Genomic DNA, 17,884 nt, shown 5'->3' on the forward strand with positions numbered 1-17,884 from the left:
GACAGCATCCCATCCCTCTAGCCGCCCCACTCTTCAGCACCAGTCCTCCAGAGGTCCATTTAACAGAGAATCACCCCGTCTCCCCAGGCAAGTCTAAAATATTAAGGCTCCCATGTGACTCTGCCTGCATGAGCCACATCTTGTCCATGGAAACCAGTCATGCATTCTTTGCCCTGCTGCAGGGGGAAGGTTGGCACTTCCCAAATGCAATCCTGTCCTCTCTCTTCCCTGCTAAAGTCCACTTTAGCATCTTGGTCCTAGGTCAAACATCAGGGCAGATGCTGGAGACAAAATCAGGCTCTCCAAGCAGTTCAGCTGAAGAGTTTCCCCCACACACCCCAGCACCGTTCATGCTTAGAGTGAATTGAGAGGTTAGGCACCCTCGTGTCTCCATCCCAAGGAAACCAGACGTCAATGACTCTTCCAAAGTCCTCCCCAAAAAATCCTTTCTTCAAAATCCTCACCCGGATCCCTTTTAACATACTGCATATTGCGGACGGGTCCCAGAACTATGGAAGAAAAGAGAGTCATGGTCAAATTCTGCATTTTGATCTCCCACCTCATTTTGAAAGCAGCATATAATTAATTACCTCTTGGTGCCCCTGTCAAAACTTCCATTTAACATCCTCTTTTAGTTGTACATCCTAATGCTTCCCTTTGTGGTTTACACTTAAAATTTTTAAAGGCACACGAAGTCTCAAGTTAGCTCTATTCTTCTGCTGAGTCTCACAGAACTTTAGAATGTTTAAATGTCCTCAAAAAGCTTTTCACCTTGAAATTATTATTGTTCAATATTTTAGTTCTAGCTGGCTTTTACACCTTCAAATTTGTGGTTATTGTTGTTTTAAAAAGCGAATGCTCATTTCTACATATTCACGGTTACCATTTCTGTGCCCAACATTATTCTCTCTTCCTCCCACCCAGGTTCAACTTCTATCTCCCCAAAGTTTATTCTGTAGCGGGTCTTATTTCAGCCTATTCTTGAATGATAGATTAGCAAGGTATAATATTCTACACTAGTTCTTTTCTCTCAGAAATTGAAGTATAATTCCATGGCAGTGGTGGCATGGGGCTCCCATTGTTGTTGTGGTATCTAAATTAAATCATTTCTCTTTTGTAGATGATGTGTTCTTCTCCAGTTATTTTGCAATCTCTTTATGTGACTGGTATTCTGCAGTTCCCCCACAATGGCAAAGCATAGTGTTAGTTTCATTTATCCTGCTTGGAGATCCTTGTGATTCCTCTAGCTACAGACTTGTGTCTTCAATTACTAAAAGCTCTCAACATCATTCATTTGTTTATCGCTTCTTCTCCATTCTCGCTCATCTCTCCTTTTGGAGTTCTTCTTAGACCTACGTAGAACTTTCTTCTCTCTTTCCTATTTTTTTTATACTTTCACCTCTCTCTCTTACCTAATGTCATCATTTCCTGGGTTCCACCTTCTAGTTTCCTAATACATTGTTCTTTTGTGTCCTACCAGATGTCTAATCCATCCACTGATTTTTAAAATCAACTATATCCAGATGTAAAATCACTCACTGAGCTTCTGGTATAGCTGAGTAAGACCCTATTGGACTGATCCTCCTTCACAATAGCAATTATATATTCAAAACAACAACAAGCAATAACCCGAAGGTATTGGAGAGTGAAAACCCAAAAAACAAGGAGGGTCCAGAGGGAAGTCAACACTGGCATGGGGTAAGTTTCACACTTTTGCAGGTTTTAGACTAATGGCAGTCGATACGGCCTTGGGGGTGGCTTAAACTCCTACAGTGGAAATAATAGGAAGTGAGTGGGGAATCCCAGGAAAGAGAGATCCAGAAACGTACTCCCAAATTAAAATTTCTGCCCAAATCTCTGGATCCACTAGCCATGCATGTGCATATTAGACTCTGAGAAGCACTGGTAAGGACTAACAAAGAGATCGACTTTTCAAATGTTACCCAAGAGAGTGAGTTTTCAGCTTGGATCCAACCAAGTTAATTGCCTGCCAAAATAAGTGAACAGACAAACAAACAAAATCAACAGGCTCTTTGGAAGAATATATAAGAATCCAGAGTCTTAGCAATGTCCAGGATTGTTCACAGAGTTGTTCAAAATTGCTTGATACATGAAGAAAGATAAACATGATCTATTTTCAAGAAAAAAGATAATCAACAGAGATCAACATCAAGATAACCCAGATACTAAACTTAGCAGATAAGAATTTTAAAGCGGCTATCATAACTACAGTGAATGTAAAGATAGGGAACATCACCAGAGAAACATGAATTATAAAAGAAAAACCAAAAGGAAATTCTAAAATTATAAAATACAATGTTGGTAATAAAAATTCACTAGACAAGTTTGAAAGCATAATGGAGATGAGAAAAGTAAGAGACAGTGAACTCAAGGCAGAGCAACAGAAATTATCCAGTCTCAAGATCAGAGAGAAAAAAAGAGACAAAGGTTGGGGGGGTGCAAAGGGAGAAAGAGAAAATCTCAAGCAGACAATGCACTGAGCAGGGAGTCCAACAAGGGGCTCGATTCTAGGACCCCGAGGTCATGACCTTAGCTGAAACATTCAACTGAAAAGAGCCAGATTCTCAACCGACTGAGCCACCCCAGGTGCCCTGGTAAAAAAGATTTTTAAGAATGAAGAGAGACTCAAGAATTGAAGGACAATACAAAAAGATTTAGCATACAGAGTTGGAGTCCAAGAAGGAGAGGAGAGAGAAAATGGGGGTAGAAAAAAATATTTGAAGAAATCATGGCTGAAATTTTCCCAAATTTTGTAAGAAAACAAACAAATGAAAACATAAATTATAGATTCAGGAATCTCAGTGAGCTTCAGGCAGATAAGATATGTGGAAAACTATGCCTAGATCCCTCACTGCAGGAAACCAAAGATAGAGAGAAAATCTTGAAAATAGCCCAAGGACAATGACACATCACATACAGAACATCAAATTTCAAGTAACTGCTCATTAGAAAAAATGTAATAGCAGCCAGAGGACAGGGGAACAACATCCTTAAAGTGCTGAAAGAAACAAATACATAAATAAACTCAGAAGTCCATATTGAGTGAAAGTATTCGTCAAGAATAAAGATGACCTGGGCGCCTGGGTGGCTCAGTGGTTTAAAGCTTCTGCCTTCGGCTCAGGTCATGATCCCAGGGTCCTGGGATCAAGCCCCACATTGGGCTCTTTGCTCCACGGGGAGCCTGTTTCCTCCTCTCTCTGCCTGCCTCTCCGCCTACTTGTAATCTCTGTCTCTCAAATAAATAAATAAATAAAATCTTAAAAAAACAAAAAAAAAAGAATGAAGATGACCCAAAAACATTGTGCTAAGTAAAAGAAATCAGACATGAAACCACAAATTGTATAGATGCATTTAAGTAAAATATCCAGAAAAGATAAGTTTATGGAGGCTGAAAGTAGATTAGTGGTTGCCTTGGGCTGTGGGGCAAGAACAGAGATTAACTGCAAAGGGACAAGGGGGTTGTTACGAAGGTATGGAGATGAAATGTCCCCTGCCATGGAGACGTGGCTAGTGGCCCCCAGATCCCTCCCTACAACGGGTTCCCAGAGCACACTTTTCATCCCCCCATAGTAACAGTCAGTGGCTATAATAATTATGTGCTTACTATCAGCCTTCTCCAGGAATTGGGAACTTCATGAAGACAGGCTCTATTTCCAAACTGTTCTTCTTGGTATCCCTAACCCCCCAGCACAGGGCCTGAAAATGAAATTAGGGCTCAATAGAAGTCTGTTGAATGCATTTGAACTTCTCATTCCCTGTTGGTGAGCCCTTTCTGCAAAGTGATGATTCTTTCATTTCAGATACATTTTCCTATAACGCGTTTTAGTAATTTTTGTCTTTCATTTGTTCCATTGTCTACGCGGAAATCATAAACTACCGTGCTTCGTGTTTTGTCTCTTCTCTATAACTATTACTTTTGTTCACACATTTTGCTCTTTGCCCTTTCCTCTGTATTTTATGTAATTCTGCCATGCCATGTCACTAATTTTTTGCCGTGATGGTTCTACTCCCTGCTATTTCCAAAGCACTCCGAGTTCTGCAATGTACTATTATCATCAATTTTCTGTCTTAATTGTGCCAGTTCCTTATTCATGTCACTGTTTACTGTCTCTTGTTTTTCCTCTTGTTTCATAAAGTCCATTTCCTCGTGATTTCCTTCATACTACAAAAACAATTGGGTTAGACAATCACTTTCTGTATCTTGGAATAAATGTTCCTCCAAAATGAGCTCTTCCTTCACCTTCCCCCCCCCCCCGCCTTTTTTTTTTACCCCCTGCCATGTTCCATTTCTTCTTTTTGGAGAAGGCAAAGAAGAGGAAGCAGAATTTTGGCCTAGGTCTCATTTTTACCTCTTGTTCCTTATCTTTGGTTCATCTCCATTCTCTTTGGGGCCCTGATAGTCCCCAGATGATATGGGTAGGTTTTCCTTAGGCTCCATTTCCCAGTTTCCTGGGCACAGTTTGATTATTCTCCTTAGAACTGGAGAGATGAGTGCCCATGATTTGCTCAGTCCTTTCGTTGCCTGAACAAGATGGAGAGGAGGGTGAGGATGGGCTTTGGGCAGTCTCAGGCCACACCACCGTCTCTGGGCACTCACTCACTCTAACTTTTTCTCAGTTCCAGACCAGGGCATTTCCTTGGGTCTGGTATACATCTGGCCTCTGTGAAGAGCGGTCTTCACATGCCATTTTGATGGGAAAGTCCACCTTCCTCTACCTATTGCTACCTAACAAGTGACTCCAAAATGCAGTGCCTTCAAATACCCAGAATTACTGCTCCCAGTTCTGTTGGTCAGGGATCTGTGCAGGGCTCAGTGATGGGCAGCTTGACTGGGGATGAAGGGCCCGAGATGGCCTCACTCAGTCTGTTGGTTGGGCACCTAGGCTCTCCTCCATGTGGCCTCTCTCTCTCTTCATGCGGTCTTTTGTCCTCCATGGCTTCTCCCTCTGGAAAGATTGCCTGGATTTCTTTACATTGCAGTTGGATTCTGAGGGAATAAGTTGTGTTCTGAGGGAAGCTGCCCAGTCTCCAAAGGTCTAGGGCTAGAGTTGATGGGTGTCACTTTCACCACCTCTTTTTGAACAAAGCAAGTCACAAGTCATAAGACCAGTCAGATTCAAGGGACCCGCTCCTGGGTGGGCAGACCAGTGGGTGTATAGAGGGATGGAAGGAATTGTTGACAGCCTTCTAGAAGAACTACCACTGTCCTTCTTTGTTCTGCTCATCTTCTATGTTAATTTCGGAGACACTATACCCCATCCTTTTCTGGGGACAAAGAAAGACTAGCTGAGTGGTTAGGAGTTCATCTGGCCTCCATCTTTGGACAATAGTACTTACCAGGAGAGAGAGGAGAGGAGCTCCAAGAAGGCTGTTCTGCATTTTTCCCAGTCCAACCATACCCCCGAAGTCTCCAGACTGGGAGTGGGAGGGTATCAGTGTGGTTTCTCAAAATGTACTACACTCTCTTTTCCTCACATAATGCATCTCTAACCAGAAAAAGGGAGCTCTCTATCCACCCCAAACATCTTCCTTGGTTTACATTGCGCTGAATCTGGAAGAAACATGTTAATGTTTGTAGGATGTGGCGGAGACCTGTCCCTAGCTTAAGCATTCATGTCCTATTCTTTGCTATTTTTACTTCCTTTTGATGATTTTATACAGTCCCACTCTCCCCAACCCTAAGGACTGAATTGTGTCTCCTAAAATTCATCTGTTGAAACCCTAACTGGTCTTGGTCTGAGTAACTCGACCAAGGTCACAGAATGAGTGACAGATTGGAACTCAGTCAGCCTGGCTGTAAGGCGCACGCTCTGCGTTTCATGCTGGGAGGCCTCTGGTACTTTCCCTTTTGACTTGCAGTTCCAGAGAGAACGCAGCATCCCGGACTTCCTCCCAGCTGGTGGCTCGTTGCTCCTGGCTCTGCCCTCGACCTCATTCTACACTCTCCTTAGGCACCAGCCACCCCAGAGCAGTGACCTCGGTTGGGGGGTGGGGTGGGTATGGACAGAAGAGGAATTCTGCCTCAGCTGCACATTCCTTCCCAGCCTTTGGGGAGGGCAACAAAGAAATGCAATTAACACCCAGTGTGTAGGTGGGTGGGGAAAGAGCAGCTTTTGTCTGTCCTTCTGGTATCCTGGGAGTACACACAGCTCTGTTTCTAAGCCCTGGTCATTCCACGAGGGTGCTAGGACACCAGCAAACTCCTGCCAGTAGCTCTCTCTTGGCACAGAAAAGTCTGGTTACTTGCTATTTCAAAGGAGGCAACAGAAGCAAAGAAGCTGGTTTGTGGACTCAAGTAACAGATTTAATCTGCACGGGGCTTTTCAGTGTTCTCAGCACGTTTATACAAAGTAGCTTTATCTTCATGTCAGGCCTAAGCAAGTAGAAAGATATTTTTGGTATCTGGCCTATGTTGTTTGTGACAAGCTAGTCCTTCCCATGAACACTAGGAACATTAACTCACATGAATAAGAACGAGAGTTAACATTTATCAGTGATCACTGATTCTAAGCCCTGCTTTAAATGTTCTTTATAAGCAGTAACTCATTGACTCCTCATTACTTTTGACCTTAAACTCCAGAGACCCTTGGCCCCACAAGCAGCTCCACCTTCCTTCAGCCCTGAGTGATGAGCCATCCTGTGAACGAGGCACCCCAAATTGTGCAGTGCGTGACTTGTACAGTCAGACGTGGCTACCCTGCTGGGCTGTGCCAACATTAACTTCTTATGCCAGTATGGGACTTACTTGAAGTCTTCTCTCTCATGAGTGGGGCCGCCCCTTTCTTTTCCAGAATCTGTGAGCTCTCTGCATATTTTATCACTCATTAATCCACATTTTGTAAAAAGGTTTATTCTTCTTTTCCACGTGGCTTCCCCAGGTCACTGTCACAGAGGAAAGGGACTGAGCACTGTCCTGCCGCTGGGAGAGGCTATGTGAAGGATGGAGGCATTCTAGGAGCCAGGAGATTCTAAACAGGGTGTGTGGGCTGGGACTGGTAGTGGCAGTTATTCAGGGTTTTCAATACAAGTGTATGGGTGTGAGGTGTCCAAGGCAGTGACAATGTGGTTTATCTCCTAAACCAATTAGGCTGAACAAGAGAGAAAATAAAGGAAGAAGGGCACCAGATACTGAGGTCAAGGGCTTTACTCTTCCTGTACACAACCCCATTCAGCACTAAGAAAACTATCATGTTTGAACTACTATCTACATTTTACAGGAGAGGAACTGTAACCTCAGACAGCAACCCTCCTTCCAAACCCAGCTCAGAGGTGTAAACTGATACAGCGTTACCATTGCAATAAAGAGCCTCATATTCCCTTGGATCCAGTAACATATTCCCAGGAATTTAATTCAACCAAATAATCAGGGATGATCCCAAAGAATATGGAGAGGGATATTCACTGCAACACTGATAATTGATATTACTTACTATAATTAAGACTAGCAAAAACTAGAAACATCTTAAATGATCACTGGGGACAGGGATGGAATATGTAAATTATGGTGGATCCAAATGATAGAATATCATGCAGGCACTGGTAAGCCAGTTTTCAAAATAATTGCCAATTATTCAATAGGAATATGTTCGTGAGAGGCTAAGAGAAAAGTAAAAAACAACAACAACAACAAAAAAAAAAACCCAAAATTACATATAGAGTAAAAGTCATTTCTAAGAATATGTGTATAAACACATAGAAAAAAGATGAAGGAAATACATCAAAACATTACCAGGATATTAATTTAATATATGTTACACTAGATACATGAAAGCATTAAAGTCACCAGGTGGTAGGATAATGGGTGATTTCCTTTTCCTCTAGATACATATGTGTTTTTTGCAAATATTCTACAACAAACACATATTACTTTAATGGGAAGAAGCGGCAATGACTTTGAAATCTGTTCAGTCGGTAGTCTTGACTACCGGTGACCCTGGGCCTCCACGCTCTTGGCACCAGCAGGCCACATTACCCTGTTCCTTCTTTGGCGGAGAACCTGGGACCTCTGTACCACAGCTGGAGAAAGTGAAGCTCGGAGAGGTGTGGTTTCTTCCCCAGGTCTCCCAGAATCCACATCTGTCTGCCTCCAAGGTCCCTGCTCTTTCCTCTCCCCAAAGCAATTCCCTGCCCCTACTACACCTGGCCTGGAGAAACAGCTGTCCAGAGAAGGCAGTGACCAGAATTCCCCCCAAGCTCCAGGCACCACTGACATAAAGATCAGGGCATTCTTCCAGAATAGTCAAGGGACCTGAACCCGGTCGGAGGGAGAGGTACCTTCTGGTCGCGCCACAAACCCATACTACGTTGGCTTCTTCCACTGGCCACCAGGAGTGTGCTGCTCATTGTCCCCATTGGCAGCCCCTAATACCTCAAAACACCTCATTTTTTGTTCCTGCATCAGTTTCCACCCCTCGCCCTACTGGCTGACTTTGTGACCACCCCCCTGCTGCAACTTGCCAACTTTGCCCAGTCACCGTCACCTGCCAACGACAACCCCTCTTATGCCTCCTTCTAGATAAGCTGATTTTTATTTGGGGGTACTACAGAGGCTGCAGGTAAGACACCCAAGGCACTGCCAGTGACAGGTGGGTTGGGGACAGTGAGCCACGGGCCAGCCAGGCTTGCTCCCCCGACCCCTCGCTCATTCCAACCAGAGCACCTCTTTCTATCTTTGGGTTAACTCCGGGCTCTGTTTCAAGAAGAGACCCGAGCGATTGGAGGCCCCAGATCTGGATCATTAATAAATACACAAAACACTCTTGTAATTACATTATCCCTGTAGACCTGAGTCACAGTGCCAAACAGGAGGATGGCTCTTTTCAAGGCTACACTTATACCCTATTGATGCTAATTCGCTGGGCCATTTCAGCAGGGCCTGCCTTTTCTAAAGGCTTATTGGGAGATAGTGGAGGGGGACAGCTAGGGAGACAGAGCTGCTGGAGGGGAAGGGACAGGAGTGAAAGAGGAGAGGAAAGGAGGGAGAAGGTGGGCAGGGGAGGCACAGGCCCGGGACACCTAGGACAGCTCTTTGGCTTCTTCAAACACTGGCACCAAAGAACACTCCTGAGAAGCATCTGTGATTTCACTTCTAGTTTCCCAACAAGTCATGACTCTGGTCTCCCCGCCTTGCAAGGGCTCTTTCCTCGGATTTAAAAGCCCTTCCTGCACTTGCTCAGCCAGTAAACTCCCCCAAGGTCATGGGGAACCCCTCTGGGAGTCCCAGGCCATTCAGGGGCCCCTAGGATGATGTCCAGCTCCCCGAGAAAATAGCCCTGAGTTAGCTGGAGGCTGCTCCACTTGTCCTTTCTCCTTGCCAGGCTGAACGCAACCTGAGGACATGAGACCACCTTGTCACCTCTACACTCGAGTCCCCATCCTGGCCGCAAGTCTTGCACATGGAGTCAGGCAACCCTGAGTTTGAGCCTGGGCTCCAACACTCAAGAGTTGCAGGACCTTGGAAAGGTACTTAACTCCCCCAAGAGTCTCAGTTCCATCACATGAAATGGGTATGCTACCACCCCTCCAAGGGCGGTTGAGGAAACCAACCATTCTCCCTCCTCACCTTCATCTCCACAGAAGTCATCACCATCTGAAAAATTGTACATTAACTTGTTTCTTTATTGTCTGTCTTCCCTCCCAAGAACGTAAGCTCCCGCAACGCAAGAAGTCATGGAACAAGGACGGGCACCTGGTAATTTTTCCATAAATATGGCGGCATGAATGAACTGCCTGACCCAAGCGGCTGCATTCACAAAGGACAGAGACTTCTAGCCAGGGTCCCTGGGTCTCCCCACACAGAGACTGTCATCAGAAGACTGAGGAGGACATCAGTAGAACACTTAAAAGTGACCCACATGAAATTGGAACCCTTGCACACTGTTGGTAGGGTTGTAAATTGGTACAACCTCCGTGCAGGCAAGTCCCTCCAAAATTAAAAATACAACTACCGTCTGATCCAGTAATTCCACATCTGGATATTTGCCCAAAAGAACTGAAAAAAAGGACTTTGAAGAGACATTACACTCTGTGCTTACTACAGTACCATTCTCAATAGCCAAGAGGTGGAAACCAATTAAGTGTCTATCAGTAGATGAACGGATAAAAACAATCTGGAATATACAGACAATGGACGATTATTCGACTATAAAAAAGGGAAATCTTGCCAAACATGACAACATGGATGAACACTTGAGAAGATTCTGCTAAGGGAATTAAACAGTCATGGAAGGGCGATTACTGCAGGATCCCACCACATGAAAGTAGTAGTCAAGTAGTCAAAAATAGTCAAAGTCACAGAGTCGGAGATTCACCATCAAAGAATGGTGGTTTCCAAGTGCTGAGCAGGAGGAGGGAAAATGGGGAGCTGCTGTTCAATGGGCATAAATCTTCCGTTCAGAAAGATGAATAAGCCCAGAGACGTACTATACATCCTGCCTATAGTTAACGATACATGTTGTACAACGAAAATTTTATTAAAGGATAGATCTCAGGGTGTCTTGGTTCAGCATCCAACTCCTGGTTTCGGCTCAGGTTGCGATCTCAGGGTTGTGAGACAGAGATCCATACAGCTCTGTGCAAAGTGTGGAGTTTGCTTGACATTCTCTCTCCTTCTGCCCCTCCTGCTCATGCTCTCTCTCTCTCTCAAATAAGTAATTTATTTTTTTTTAAAAAGGGCCGATCTCATGTCATGTTCTTACTAAATTAAAATAAAATAAGAAGTGACCCTCATGAGTAGCATTTTCCAGACTCACAATTTCCTCAACCACTATCAGCTGGCCCATCCCTGTGTCTCGGAAGCACTATTGGGCTGTTTGTGCCCTCATGGCAGTTGTGCTAACTGGAGGAGAAGGGGAAGATGGGCAACCCTTACCAACAGATGGGTCTGGCACATTCCAAGTACCTGGCCAGACTGCTCAGGCCCAAAGAGACAAAAGTCCAAGGCTATAAAGCTGGAGAAGGGGGTGGGTGAATGCAGAGGGGGCAAGACCTACCCAAAACTCATGCTGTCCACACAATGTACTCCTTGAGATCACAGATCCTTTTTTCATAAAGTTCTCTGTGTGTGTGTGTGAGTAAAATGACAGAATCTTATTAAGTGAAAATCTAGAAAAAGCTCTCAAGAGAGGGGTCACAGCAGGGTTCCCAAGGAAGGCCTTTAGGGTTAGTCTTTTATAGAAAGCTAACCAGTGAACAGAAATCCTTTTCACATTTCTACTGATACCACCATTGAGCAAGGACTAGTGATAAAGTTCTTTCCACATCACAGAAGTTGTCTATATCCAGACCTCACAGCCAGCTGTGCATTATAGAAGATAATGATTTATTATTTATTTATTATTTTATTTATATAAATTTATTTTTTATTTATATATGTATATTATATATAATATACAGATATTATATATAATATATAGTTTTATTTTTATAATTTTTATTTTTAATTTTATTTTTAATAAATTTATTTATATAAATTTATATAAATATTTTCTATATAAAATGATATATTTTATTTGTTATTATTTATTATGAGTCTGGTAAAGGCAGCTGGCATGTTTTGGAGCTCAGAGCATCCACTGAAGGTCATGACCCTGGGTGGTCATCATCAGCCTCTCCGCAGGACCTCGAGACTCCCTGATGCCCCCACCTACCGCACTGTCACCCATGTTCATGACAGTCTTTGGAAGGAGTCGCCTTTGTCCAACCCTGCTCCTAACCACACCATGGATTTAATCTCCTTATTTAGAAGAGAGCCTAACTCACTTTTTGAAACAGTCCAAAATTCATTGCTGATTTGATCTAATGGACTTTTGTTTTTCAACTATTTCCAAAGTGTGACCCCCCTCCTTAAATGATGAAGAATGACCTTCCCTGGGGAACTCCAGGAATGGACAAAATGTCTCTCTGAAGACATTTCTGAGAGATACATTAAGGCCATTGCTCTCCACCTTGGCTAGCACAGGAACCAGCTGGGAAGACTGAAAACAAAATACAGGCTCAGATCTCACTCTCAGAGTCTCTGGTGTGAGAAATCTGATATGCAGCCTGGTGGGAATATTTCTACTTCCCAGGGGATCTGAATGTACCACCAACGTGGAGAACCCCTGCTAAACATTGGTGGAATCACCGGGACCAAACATGCATGGAGTAGGCCCCCTACTCCAGCAGTGGTAGGTGCCTATGTGAACATGGTGAATTTTGTAAATTTGCAAAACTTCCTTGTACAGTTGGAGAACATGAAGCTGATTAAGAACACATGGCTTGGGACATCCGAGTGGCTCAGCCGGTTAAGTGTCTGCCTTCGGCTCAGGTCATGATCCCAGGATTCTAGAATCCAGTCCCTCATCGGGCTCCCTGCTCAGCGGGGAACCTTCTTCTCTCTCTGCCTGCCACACTCCCTGCCTGGGCTCTCTCTCTCAGTACAGAGAGAGACAAATAAAAGTCTCTCTCTGACAAATAAATAGACCAAATATTAAAAAAAATAATAATAACATACGGCTTGCCCAAAATCTTAGAGCTCAAAGCACCAATTCAAGTTCCTTCAGTGAGATTTATCAAGCATCCTGTGGCCTGGCTGGCCGCCTAATTACCCACCCAGAATCTCACCCATTGTGTCAGATCCCGCATCCAGTGCAGCCCCTCAATCTGGTCTGCAGACATGTTTTCGCTGGCATACACAACACACAGTCTTTGGTAAAATTCTGAATTAGTTGGCTAAGAATCAGAAGATTTTACATGAAAGACATGTATTTCTTGCTAACACTCCCATGGGCAGGGCTCACCTGGAGCTGGCGTGGCCCATGCCCTCCCTTGGACCCCCAGGCTCCCCAGGGGCCACCCTTTCCCAATCTTGCATGGGTTGTTCATTTGACCTGCCTGACCATGTCCCGTCCATTTTTGTGATCTCCGCATTACACCATGAATAGAGATGAAGCTTTATTAAATGGGAACACCATCCACTCAAACAGATCATGCTTATTGGAAATACCAGTCTCGGCTTTTATCTTAAGAAACTGGAGTCAGACCTGATACATAATTATAAAAATCCAAATGATAATGACGAAGCAAAAATATCGCATTGACGGTGTTTTCTCATTCTCAAATGTTTTCATGGACATTCATCCAAAGGCTTTCTTCTCTGTTTCTAATCTGACCCTGCTGCTTGTCCCAGGTCCTGAAAATGGTCTGGATAGAAGTCCAGATCAGTGGCCACAGGCCAATCCAAACAGAAACCTTTGAGCACAGGAAGCCATTTTTCCCTATTGCTTTCCAAAATGATCCTCATAGATGAGCATTAAGGGGAAAAATATGATCCCAACATGTCATAAAACTACAAAGGGACAATGCCATCTAATACATCTGGATTGATAGAAACTATGAAATATATTCATATACATTCAACGAAGGTCAGAATTAAATTTGGGGGCCCACATAATTTTAGATTTATTAATTAGCTTTGTTTGTTAAATGCTGCCTTTATATACCATTTTGTAAAAATGACTCAAGAATTCTTAAATTTCAGGGTGCCTGGGTGGCTTGGTGGGTTCAGTCTCTGCCTTCGGCTCAGGTCATGGTCTCAGGGTCCTGGGATCGAGCCCTGCATCAGGCTCTCTGCGGAGCAGAGAGCCTGCTTCCTCCTCTTTCTCTCTGCCTGCCTCTTGCCTACTTGTGATCTCTGTCTGTCAAATAAATAAATAAAATCTTAAAAAAAAAAAGAATTGTTAAATTTCTTGTGATTTCCTCATCTGTAAAACGAAATTATAATACTGTGTCTTACAGAGAAGTTGGGAGGACCAAGAGAGCCAGTTCATTACGTAGGGCTCAGAACAACACCAGACATAGTGTAAGGGACTCAGGAAATATTTGCTCTATTTATTATTATTCAGCTGTACAGGGCAATTTATCTCTCCCTTCCCTCCTTTCTCTTCCCAAAAGAAGCTAACCAAATGGGTTTATGAGATCCCCATGACCTCTGCCCATTAAATAAGGATGAATTTATTCAGATGTGATACATCACGTAAAGCTCTCATTCATGGATATGAATGTTTAAGTGACTGCAGTGTCTATTACAGGAGAAATTTTTTTTTTTTAATCCACTGATTGGAAGAGCTACAGGGTGATATTTAACTGTCTCCCTTGTTGACTTTTCCCTCTCCAGCCAGAGGCCTGTAAAGTCCAGGATGGGAAATGTATCCAGCTCATTACTGCCCTTTTGGCCCAATAGTTGAAAGGCAGTAAAACATCAACCATGAATGTAAGAAATAAACAAATATTCAGACAATGCAAAACTAAATCAAGATAAAGTTGTCCTATTTCACTCCTAACAGCAAAAATTCTTTGGTGTCCTAGTGACAGGCTGTGGTCGATGCTAACGTGCTGCCCAGAATGAGGCCACCATTGTCCCAGCTGCTGGGAACGTTGCTGGCTCACAGTTGAATCCTCCCTAGCACTGTTTTCAACAAAGGGCACTGTGTTACCCAAACTGCATCACCAAAAGGAGCCACACATGCTCCCTAAAAGCAGTCTGTACCAATGATTGATCAGTTGCATGGGGACAAAGGCCTGGCCCTTTGGCTCCATGTGGGAAAACTCTGAAGAACCATCTCAGCTCCAAAACCCTATAGAATTGAGCCTTGTGGCAAATGCACCACAGTCCAACTTTCTCTCTGCCCAACCCAGTCCCCTCACTCCCAGTAATCCGCCTGCACACAGGCCTCCACTCTGGGGTCACCTAGAGGAACCTGACCTATGACCGTTCATATCAGGATTAAGAACCAAGTGGGAAGACGTTGGCTCTTCCTGGAGGTTTCTTATCCCCACTCCTGCACAACTCACTCCTCGCTTTATTCATAGCTCATCTCAAATGCATCTCAGAGAGGACTTCTCTGACCGTCCTAGTGCCTCCCTGCCCAAATCAATTGCTAGCAGGTTATGCCATTGGACCTCCTTCTCTGCAAATATCAACATCTGAAATTGTCTCATTCTTTGCTTTCTTGCTCTTTCTGCCCTCACCCACCAGGATGTAAGCTCCAGGGAATAGATACATGCTATATTTCTCACTTCCTATATGCCCATCTTCTAAGCATCACCCTGTATGACACAAGCCCTTAAGAAATATTCTTGAGGCAAAAGCACGAGACTAAGGGTGGGGAGCTCTCCTCTTGCTCTGTTTCTGCTATTAACCATCTGTGTGACCTCAGGCAGGCCCCTGGACCTTTCTGAGTCTCACTTTGCACATTTGCAGAATGGGGTGGCCAAATGTGGTGACCGATAGGGTTCTGACATCTCTGGGATGCTATCATTTTAAATGGTTAGGCAGCTCAGAATTACCCTATCAAGCACATGGCTATCACGGAATTTTTGAGCTGGAAAGGAGCTTCTCAGAGCATACTACAATATCTGATGAGTCTGAGCATTCAGAGGCCAAGTTCATGACTATGTGAGTGCTAGAAAAACTTTGTATCTAGGGATATGTTTAACGTGGGAGATCATCAAAGCCTTAGGGCACTATGAGATAACCATTCTCCTCTTTCCATAAATACTGTGAAATGTGTTAAGTCCCACTCTCCAGTCCTAGGAGGTCATGATGAAAGCAAACACTGGTTGAGGCTGCCCAAGTGGCCAGTGGGACTCTGCTCCTATGAAGCATTGACTGCAGTGCCCAACCTAAGCAAGCCCTCAAGGAATGTTGACTCTTACCAGCTACCACTTCCAATGCAAACAAAAGTCATCTTGAGGCAGGTACTCTTATGATGCACCTTGGGGCGGTAGAGACGGAGCCTGGAGAGATCACACAAAGCACCATGGAGACAAAGACCTGAGAAGTGGTTAGAGCCGAATTTGAAAGTCCAAGTCCAAGGCTGTGCCATGTAGCTACCCACACTATGCTGCCACCCGACCAAGTTACATTCTTTTGTTTAAAGATAGGAATCCTGGCTTGCCAGCAAGTCATCGTTTGACCCTCAACTAGAAGTGATATGACTGGTTTACAGCCAAGTTTCTCAAAATTGCTGGGACTTCATCAAAATTTAAAAGCTTCTGCACAGCAAAGGAAACAGTCAAAAAAACAAAGAGGCAACCCACGGAATGGGAGAAGATATTTGCAAATGACAGTACAGACAAAAGGTTGATATCCAGGATCTATAATGAACTCCTCAAACTCAACCCACACGAAACAGACAAACACATCAAAAAATGGGCAGAAGATATGAACAGACACTTCTCCAATCAAGACATACAAATGGCTATCAGACACATGAAAAAATGCTCATCATCATTAGCCTTCAGGGAGATTCAAATTAAAACCACATTGAGATATCACCTTACACCAGTTAGAATGGCCAAAATTAACAAAACAGGAAACAACATGTGTTGGAGAGGATGTGGAGAAAGGGGAACCCTCTTACACTGTTGGTGGGAATGCAAGTTGGTGCAGCCTCTTTGGAGAACAGTGTGGAGATTCCTCAAGAAATTAAAAATAGAGCTTCCCTACGACCCTGCAATTGCACTCCTGGGTATTTACCCCAAAGATACAGATGTCGTGAAAAGAAGGGCCATCTGTACCCCAATGTTTATAGCAGCAATGGCCACAGTCGCCAAACTATGGAAAGAACCAAGGTGCCCTTCAACGGATGAATGGATAAGGAAGATGTGGTCCATATACACTATGGAGTATTATGCCTCCATCAGAAAGGATGAATACCCAACTTTTGTAGCAACATGGACGGGACTGGAAGAGATTATGCTGAGGGAAATAAGTCAAGCAGAGAGAGTCAATTATCATATGGTTTCACTTATTTGTGGAGCATAACAAATAGCATGGAGGACAAGGGGCGTTAGAGAGGAGTAGGGAATTTGGGTAAATTGGAAGGGGAGGTGAACCATGAGAGACTATGGACTCTGAAAAACAGTCTGAGGGGTTTGAAGTGGTGGGGGGGTGGGAGGTTGGGGTACCAGGTGGTGGGTATTATAGAGGGCACGGCTTGCATGGAGCACTGGGTGTGGTGAAAAAATAATGAATACTGTTTTTCTGAAAATAAATAAATTGGAAAAAAAAATGACATACAGAAAAAAAAAAAATTGCTTGTGTGCACACCTGAACGGTCTTCTTAAAATGCAGGTTCTGATTCAGAAGATCCAGGGTCAGGCCTGAGACCTGCATTTCTGACGGGTTCAAGTGCACTGATGTTGCTGGTCTGTGGATCAGGTTTTGGGGGGCAAAGGCACAGAAGAAGAACCTCCTCCTAAAAGTCAGAGACCAGCCTCTGTTCCAGCCCTGGCAAACTCTGGTGACTAAACCACAGCCAACTTCATTCTTACTCCCCCAGGACTTAGTGTCTTTGTCCATAATGTGGAGATGACCCCATCTTTATACCTACTTCTAGGATGGTTATTGTGATGAAATCACAGGGTATGTGTGGAAGCCTCTCATAAACCAGCAAACTCATAGGAAGGGGGCAGGAATTTGCTTGTCCACTGCTCTGTGGCCTTTGAGGATAGGGGTCAGGTTCTCCAAGGGGTTACTTGTGAACTGTCTAGCCTATAGTAGGGAATTAGTTAAGTGTTCACTCCAAGTGCCATACATTTCAAATACTATTTACTTTCGTCTTCAAAATAATCTCTGCTTCCCATTTTACAGGTCAGGAAACTGAGGCATTACCTACCACACCCCAAACCACTGAAGCCATAAAGTCTGGGGCCTGGATTCATACCATGATCTGTCTGGTTTGTACCCTTTATTCCTGGTATTTCTCCAGCTGAGAGGCCTAGGCCCAGACTTTGCTTCTGCACCTGTCACATGGATACTGGGAGTCCAACCCCTCCTTTGAATAAAAGGGGCCCCTGAACTGTGGGCTCCAGTCTAAGG

At 44.0% G+C, this 17,884-nt stretch overlaps 1 long non-coding RNA gene across 1 annotated transcript in view; it reads right to left on the bottom strand.

Annotated features, from left to right (window-relative positions):
• Positions 1-288: 288 nt before the first annotated feature.
• The window catches only part of LOC122899832, a 97,532-nt gene continuing 79,936 nt past the window's right edge, over positions 289-17,884 (bottom strand). Inside the window, exon 4 of the long non-coding RNA XR_006383151.1 lies at positions 289-509. This is a non-coding gene — a long non-coding RNA (uncharacterized LOC122899832). The remainder of the gene's footprint in view (positions 510-17,884) is intronic.

The sequence above is a fragment of the Neovison vison genome, chromosome 2 (assembly GCF_020171115.1).
Source record: "Neovison vison isolate M4711 chromosome 2, ASM_NN_V1, whole genome shotgun sequence".
NCBI classification, from domain to species: Eukaryota; Metazoa; Chordata; class Mammalia; order Carnivora; family Mustelidae; genus Neogale; species Neogale vison.